Here is an 8,587-nt window from a genome sequence, read left to right as displayed (position 1 = left end):
ATACTATTTAATCAATCAATTCTCTCATTTGCTCATGGGGGTGTTTACTAGTACATCAGATGTTTACTGCTATAAAGAAATAAAATCACTTCCTGAAAGCAACATGTTCAGGACCACTTTTATATTTAACATTCAATATTTATTGACTTTATACATTAATACTATTTATTACTTTGTGTGTGTGAAATATTACAACTGTATTGAATTTGAGGGATTGCTTATGTTTCTAGAGAAACCAACATTACAGTGAACAATATGAGTGGAAATTCTGCTTGGCATGTGTAGAATCATGGTGAGCAGAGATAAGATGAAGAAGTTGTTTCCCATTGATTTGCCGCTATTGTCTGTCAGTGATATGAGCAGTTATACACATGGGATAAAATATATGAGACCCTTGCAAATTGAGATGAAAATAATCATTTTCTCTCTTCTGCATGGCCTGGACATTGGCAAAAAGAAAAAAGAAAAAAAAAAAGAAAAAGTTGGTCAATTTAATATAAAAGGGCGAAGGGCAGAGAATCAAATAGGAATGCAATTAGGTACATCTAGGGATGTAGAATACAACCTTGTCCTAGACCTTTTCTGATTTTAAACCATGCAATATTCCATTCTCTATTCACACACTGCCTCCTGATCTCTGTACAAGTCGCACAGGAGCAAAATGAAGCATTCCGGAATTCCCAGTGTTCTCAAGGGTATCCATAGTTTGCTATGATCCACACAGTTAATCCACGCAGCATCAGGATTGGAGGAAGGCTTATCAACAACCTCCCACATGAAGGTGACACAACCTTGCTTGCTGAAAGTAAGGAGGGCTAGAAGCACTTACTGACGGTGATCAACGATTGCAGCATTCGGTATAGATTACAACTCAATGTCAAGAAAACCAAAATCTTCCCAACTGAACAAACAGGTAAGTACCATCTTGATAAATGGAGAAAATATTTAAATTGTTAAGAATTCCTCTTCCTTGGATCAAAAATAAATGCTCATGGAAACAGCAGCCAAGAAATCAAAAGATGGGTTGCATTAGGTAAGCTTGTTGCACAAGACCTCTTTAAAGTTTTGAAAACAAGACAGTTGCTTTGAGAACTAAGGTACCTGACCTGAGCCATGGTATTTTCATTTGTCTCATATATCTGTGAAAATGGGGCATTGAGTGGATTATTCAAAGAAGACCGAAGAAAAATCAATGCATTTGAGTTCTGGTGCTGGCAGAAAATTGAAAACACATGGACTCCTAAAAGGACCAAGTGATTTGTTTGGGAAGAAGTGTGGCCAGATGCTCCTTAGAGGCAAGTCTGGCAAGAAGTCATCGCACATACTTGGGGCCTGTTGTCAGGAGAGACAGTTCCTGGAGAAGAATTTCAAGCTTTGTAAAGAAGAAGGCACCAAAAATGAAGAAGGCCCTCCAGGAGATAAATTGACCCAGGGGCTGCAACAAGGAGCCAAACATAACAACAATTGTGAGGATGGTCCTGGGCCAGGCAGCGTTTTGTTCTGTTTTGCACAATGTCACTAGGGTTGAAACTGACTTAGTAGTACCTAACTAAAATAGGGATGTAGGAGCCGTGAAATAAGTTGATGTATTCTGTTGTTTGAAAAGCTCTTTCCTTAATGAAAAAGAATGTATCGATTTAGCAAGAGAAAACATTGAGATTACTAATGAACTGTTTTATACCCTAACACTTCATTCATTATTTGACCTTCTGATCTTAAATTAGTTTTCTAAACAGACATGGATGTGCCTGGGTGATGAAAATTGTTAAGATATAGATGACTAATAGAAAGGTTGATTTTCCAAATTCACTGAGTCGAAGGCAACTAACAAGTAACATGCAGCGAAGGGAAGGATGAAGTGCAAGCTTGCTGGAATCTTCTGTACCGACCGTGGAGCCATGGTTCCCTCAGTGCACGGGCTGTAGTACTTTGTTGTTGCTGTCATTAGGTGCCACCGAGTCAGCTTCAACTCACAGCGACTCGATGTACAACTTTCGTACCTGATCAATTTGACTTGCTTTTTATTGTGTTACCCTCATCTTTGCTACATGCACACTTGACTACTCACTCTAATCACACTGACCAACTGGTAGTTTTCAAACATTTATGCATGTTTTTTACCATGGGATCTTTGCATTTTGCAACTCTTCCTCTCTTGTAGATCTTTATTCAAATGTCACTGTTTCAATGTGACCTACTGTAACCAAAATACCTAAAATTAAACCCTCCTATCAACATTATTCATCATATGTCCCTGTGGCAAATGAAATTTACATATCATTTTTATATAACATTTTTTACATTTATTTCTGTCTTTCATACTCCATTATATTCTTAGTTCCATGAAGGAATGAATATTGTCTGTCTAGTTTAATGTTATATCTCCAGCAGTAAGGCTATTATTCCAGGTCCAAGAATATTTCCAACATTTGTTAAAAAAATAATTGTTAAAATTTGTTAAATTAAATATAGTAATACATTATTTTAAATATAGGATTTGTCTTATGTTTTCTTCTCAGAAGTCCCTAAGCTTTTCTCAGTGAAGGACCTATTTGTTCTTAAAAATCTGAGTAAAGCGTCAACCCTTGCAGGGTGAGACTCAGAATCTGGAATGAGTTAATCCCCCAGAGGGGCAAGCTTGGAAAGCTTGCCCTGTCTGTAAAGGCGAGAATTACTTCATGTAGTCTTAACTTTTTCCAACTTTGAGACACTTTGAGATAAGAAAATAAAAACAGCGCGCACACACACACACACACATACAGTTGTGAAAGGTAATAGGACTTTGGTTAAAATTATATCTCTCGTGTGTAATTACTAACCTGTCCAAACTTTGAATTCTTAATCAAAATATGTTGTATCATACTAGAAAGATATAGACAAAGCATATGCATCTGGAAACACATACACAATAATAAGTTTGTAATAATTTACTATAACAAAATAATGTTTTATCTTCTTCGTAGGATAAAAATGTGACTGCTTTGACAATGTTTTCTTGAATTTAATCAATTTCAAGTAGAATAATATTTAGTATTTATTAAACATTATCAAAATGTTACTGAAGATCTCAGTATCAGTTCTTGGCTTGCTTTGTCCTAATTTGATGCCATTACTTTTTTTTCACTGATTAATTTACCTTATAAACATCTACTCTGGTGCAGGCATTGTTCTAGGTGACACCGTTGCTTTTGATCTGCCCTGTAACATTCCCACCTCTACCTCAGCATCTTTTCCAAGTACTATAATGATCGATATTCCAGAAATTTAGTTGATAATAGAACAAGATTGATAAATTTCTTTTTGTTAATCTGACACATCTGTGTTCTTTTCTGATATGCTGCTGCCTATTCAAAGGGCTACAGCAATAGTTTCCATTTGAAACAATTTTTAGTTTGTGATTTTCTTATTATGAATTACTGAGTTCACCATTATTGTGGCAAGAACTATTTTTAAGAATAATAGAATTTTCAGAATTTTGAATGCCACTGCTCTTGCCAAAACCCTCTCTATCACACATTTGACTCCGTAGCTGACATTCTCACAATAAAATTAATACATAAATTTCATAAATAAGCAACTGAGGCATATAAAAATAAATAATCAAGAAGATATTTCAAATATCAATAAAATTAAAACAGAAGTAATCTTTAAGTTATCTAAGTATCTTATCTATCAATGCCTATCTTTCTATCTATATTTTTACCATCACTCTATCCCAGATTTTCCGGTCTGTTTTCCTCTTATTTTCTCTCCCAGGTTCCTGATCAAACCTCTCCCACTGATCAGCCTTACATGTCAAATAAGTTTTTCAGTGTCACCTTCCTGATTCCTAAAGTTCTTCATTTCACTTGCCATACACTAAGAAAAATACCGTGTGCCACCTCAGCTCTCTTCTAAGGTAAAGACGTCCCCACCTACAATCATATCATCTCACTTGATGTGTTCTTTACTACTCCTGTAACGCCAACAGATCTGGAATCCCTGGAGGACCTGGCACGAAGGGCTACAAAAGTTCTTCATGTGCCATAACTTAATTTCGACCTTTGAGATATTTTTACTCTACATTTCTGCAAATATAAGATCTAGGAATCTGGAACACTATTTTCATTTGACTAAGTCATAGTACAAGGAACAGCACAATAGTCACTTAAAAACAAATAAACAAACAAATACTATGTTGCCATTCAATTCTTTTGGATTCTTTGTGCCAATAGATAATCAAGCTAGGGTGGAATTCACCATCATAACAAAGGCAATTGAACTTAATCATGAGGAAGAAGTATGAGAGATGAGAGCCTATTAAGCATTTGTCACCAAAAATACTCCAATTGGATACCACCTGTATTACTTTGCTCAATTTTATTAGCATATGGACAAAGGGCCTAACTAGGAGATCAGAACTCTCAGCCATATGGTTCTAGGTTATCTCACCACACAATTCACTAGACAGGCTGAAGTGGTGACCAAGATAAGAGGACAGCAATTTCACAAGACAGGAGTAATATGATATCATCAAGCAGAATTTTACCCTTGTTTTCATAATCAGTTTCCAAATATATTTTTTTCTTCTAGGACTCTTTATACTTATACCACAGCTTCAAGAGGGTAACCCCCTTCAAGAGGGTAACTTTAAACTTATACTACAGCTTCAAGAGGGTAACCCCCAATGAACTAGCACCTCTGTGATGCACCAAAAACCAATAAAACAGAATAACATGACATTGGTATTAGTTTATTAGTGATAATAAATTAAAGGACCCATACAACAAAAAAAAACATAGGTCAAGGAATAGGTTTCGAGCTTATACTAAATCCTAGCTCCAATTTAAAAACAATTAGCTCTTATATCATGGCCCTGTTGGATATTCACCCCCAGGAAGGGCACACAGAGGGGACTGGTGTTTTAGCAAAATGTGGTGAAGAAATTTAATGGTGCCTGGCTATTAGATAAAATAATATCTGGGATCTTAAGGCTTGTCTCCAAATAAGCAGTCATCTAAGGGAGATGTTATTGAAGTCTACATGGAAGAAGAACACCAACATCAGCCACTGAAGGATTCTGAATCATATAATTGAAGTGAAGGGAAGATTAGTATCAGAGTCTAAATTGTGAGAATTCTGTTTGCAGAGGCTGTGGATGACAATGGGACCCCAGATTCATTTGTGGAACCACATAGAAATCAGCCTCCAGTGAACTCCTTCTATCCATAATTGAAGGATGAGAGACAAGTGGCCACTAAAGAAAACACATTAGATACTTGAATATAGAAGATCAAAGGCATAAATATTACTTGACAGTTTAAACTTTGTCAGCAGAATCCTCCCAGGATCCATGCTGGACCTGACCTTGTTTCCAAATGTTTTGTATGTTTGGGTTGCATTGTTTTATTTGTACATATTAAAGTGTATCTCATAGGAGTTCTAACATTGGGGATCACCCTCTGGAAGTTGTGTTAGATGTTTGTCCATTTTTTGGTATATGAAAGCCAGGATTGATGGCCCTGTAGAGACAGAAAATAGAATAAGGATTATGGGGTGAGGAGGATACAGTGGTGGTGGTAGGGTGGTGTCAAGGAATCCATGTAGGAAAAGGATGTTTGGAATCTGGAACAATGCTGATTTGGGGGTAGCAGTTTCTAAAAAGAGAGTACTTATATTAAAAAGCAGAGTGATATGAATTGCACCAGGGTCTAAATCTGAGCTTTTCACAGATATGCTTAATTTAGAGACACTCATATCCCTTAGAGCTGCTAGGTGCGTCCCTGCCAAGAGTTTAGAGTGGACTTCTTCCCACTAAATTGCCCATGTACACAATGAGGTACTGGCACCTGTGTGGTAGAGATGCCAAGTTCATATCTCTTTACTTAATCTGAGTTTTATGAAGAAACACCTTAGTTTCAGACTTCCCTCCAGGGTCTACAGGAGGCTTGTTTTATAATGATACATTAGATGAAAACTTTTCTTTCCCTGATCTATTGGTCTCTCACCTTCACAGATATAATTGCTGAGATAATTCCTCTAATTTGCAACTTGAATTAAACACTGACTCTTCCCTGGAAAATCTGACTTACTAATATTTTCTCTTGTTATTGTTAAGTGCCATGACTTGGACCTGATCCTTACCAACTCTACACACAGCAGAATGAAACACTGCACAGTCTTGTGCCGTCATTGTGGTTGCTCCTATATTACCCCATTGATGCAACCACTTTGTAATCCACTTCATTGGGGGCCTCCTTCTTCTTTCCATACCCCGCCACTTTACCAAACCTGATGTTCCAGCAACTGGACTCTTGACAAGATGTCAAAATAGCCCTATATTTTCTCTAAGGAAATATTTCAAATTTTGGTTATGAAGAGCAAAATGGTAGTAGTAGTAGTAGTAGTAGTGGTAATAATAATAATAAAGTTGGAAATAAGTATAAATCTGAGTTTTATGAAGAAACACCCTAAGTTCAGACTTCGATCCAGGGTCTACAGGAAGCTTGTTTTGTAACGATAAATAAAAGTATAAATAAAAGTTATTAGCAAACTGTAAGTCACTAATACAAAATGAAATTATGTGAATTGGAATTTTAACCATCCTACAAACCTTTTGCCATCAAGTTGAAACTGATTTGTAGCAACCCCATAGAACAAAATAGAATTGCCTCATAGGGTTTCCATGGCTGAGAATCTTTATGAAAATCAACTTGCACATCTTTTCCCAGAGAGCAGCTAGGAGGTTCCAATTGATGAACTTTTGATTAGGAGCTGCAACTTTTAAATATTGTACCACAGGAGCATGATAGAAGCACATTACATACATCAATATCTAGATATGCTGACATGGAAGCATATTAGGAATGTAGGTTTTTTTATGTACTGGCTAAAACAAAAATGAATTAAGCATTTAATTACTATTCATTTTGCTAATGTTCTTATTGTTTGTAGGATATTATTGGGTGATAGTGCGACTCATGAATATTTTCAAAAACTCTACAAGGAACTTTTATTGATGCTTTATTTTTCTATCTATAAATATCCCCAGATTGGACAGGACTTTCAAATCCATTATGAAGGTCTTCATCACTTCAGCTAAAGGATAAATATCAATAAAAATTTAATAATAAAATGATGAGGAGGAGGATGCTGGTTTAATTCCTCACTATCCTCAATCTTTGATATCTCATTCTATGCAAAGAATAGGGAAAACTCTTCAATATTATTCCAGAATTTTATTGAGATATCTTTCCTTAGACTTCCTTACTATAAACGTATGTCTGTAAGTACCTTAAAGGTCATTGGAAAAGTCATAAAAACAATTATTATGGTATTAGAATTTTAAAGATATATTCAAAATACTCTTTACAAGATTGCTTAGGCAAGAAAAAATCAATATATTTATTCATAGATGTTCATCCTTATTGGTTTCAAAAGTGCATAAATCAATCAAGACAGATAAATTGAAGTATGTAATTAGCCAAATATGTTAAAGCCTTTGGTTTGTAAAAGTACACAGTGGATATAGTTTAGTTCAAAGGAATATGATGACAAATTAAAAATAGAAGACATGGGAGAACACACACATATTACTATTCACAACATTTAAAGATGAGTAAAAAAAAATCATGTTTAATTGTATACAACAGTCCCTGTGGTAGTTACATCATCTTTTGTCAATTTGAGGCTTAAGAGTGAAGGGGTGGAGTTTAGCCTCTTGATCAGATTGCAGCTTGATTACCTCATTTGGAGGCACTGAGGAGGTACATAGCTCCTCAGAGGCAGGGCACATGCTCACTTCCTGAGAGACTCTCTAGTGACAAGACACGTGGGTCTATGCTGATGGCAGCGAGAGCCTTGGCCTGGAGGAGCCATGTGGAGACCCATGCAAGTCTTGAGATGCTTCCACCATTACTAGATCCACAAGACTGTCCACCCACTGGCCTGTTAGCTTCCTGCATTCAGCATTGTTGCATAGGTTTCATGAGTCTGAAGAGGAATTTACGGATTGGTATTGGACATATGGGCTAATATCGGACTTATGGGCTTGATCTGGACTGGGCTGGGATGTTTTCGCAATATTCAATTGCTCTTGTATATAAACTTCTTATACACAAATGAGTGTGTCTATAAGTTTGTTTCTCTAGTGTACACAGACTAACACAGTCCCTTACTATATCAGAACCCTATGTGCTGGTTAAAATTAACAAAGAAATGTATTTTCAGAACTGAAGAACTTTACACATAGATGGAAATGCATATGCATTATAATTTACTGATCAATTAATGCTGATAAATTATAGAGATTTATTTTAAATAAGTTCAGTGAATTTTATTATAAATCATTAGCCCCCTTGCAGAAAATAACTTATTATTTGAAGTACTGCCTACTTAACTTCAAAACAAAATGAAATTCACTAACATCTGTAGATTCTGACTCATAGTGAACTTCTAGGCAGAACAGAAATGCCCCTTTGGGTTTCAAGTATATAAATCTTTCTCATAGTAGAAATCCTTGTCTTCTCTTAAGAATCATAAATAATTCTGACTTAATTCAAGTAAGCAAACCTGTGTCAATCATATACAACACAATAATTTCTGTCTA

The 8,587-nt window shown here is 35.8% G+C and overlaps 1 non-coding gene across 1 annotated transcript; it reads left to right on the top strand.

The window, feature by feature from the left end:
- Positions 1-319: 319 nt before the first annotated feature.
- LOC115871227 lies at positions 320-449 on the top strand. Its single transcript, XR_004047178.1, has one exon. It is a non-coding gene; the product is annotated as a small nucleolar RNA SNORA20 (small nucleolar RNA).
- The last annotated feature ends 8,138 nt before the right edge of the window (positions 450-8,587 follow it).

The sequence above is a fragment of the Echinops telfairi genome, unplaced genomic scaffold (genome assembly GCF_000313985.2).
Source record: "Echinops telfairi isolate 266 unplaced genomic scaffold, ASM31398v2 ScPeMD7_3533;HRSCAF=4204_1, whole genome shotgun sequence".
NCBI lineage: Eukaryota > Metazoa > Chordata > Mammalia > Afrosoricida > Tenrecidae > Echinops > Echinops telfairi.
The sequence above is the reverse complement of the archived record's forward strand: the minus strand, read 5'-3'. Positions and strand labels throughout refer to the sequence as shown.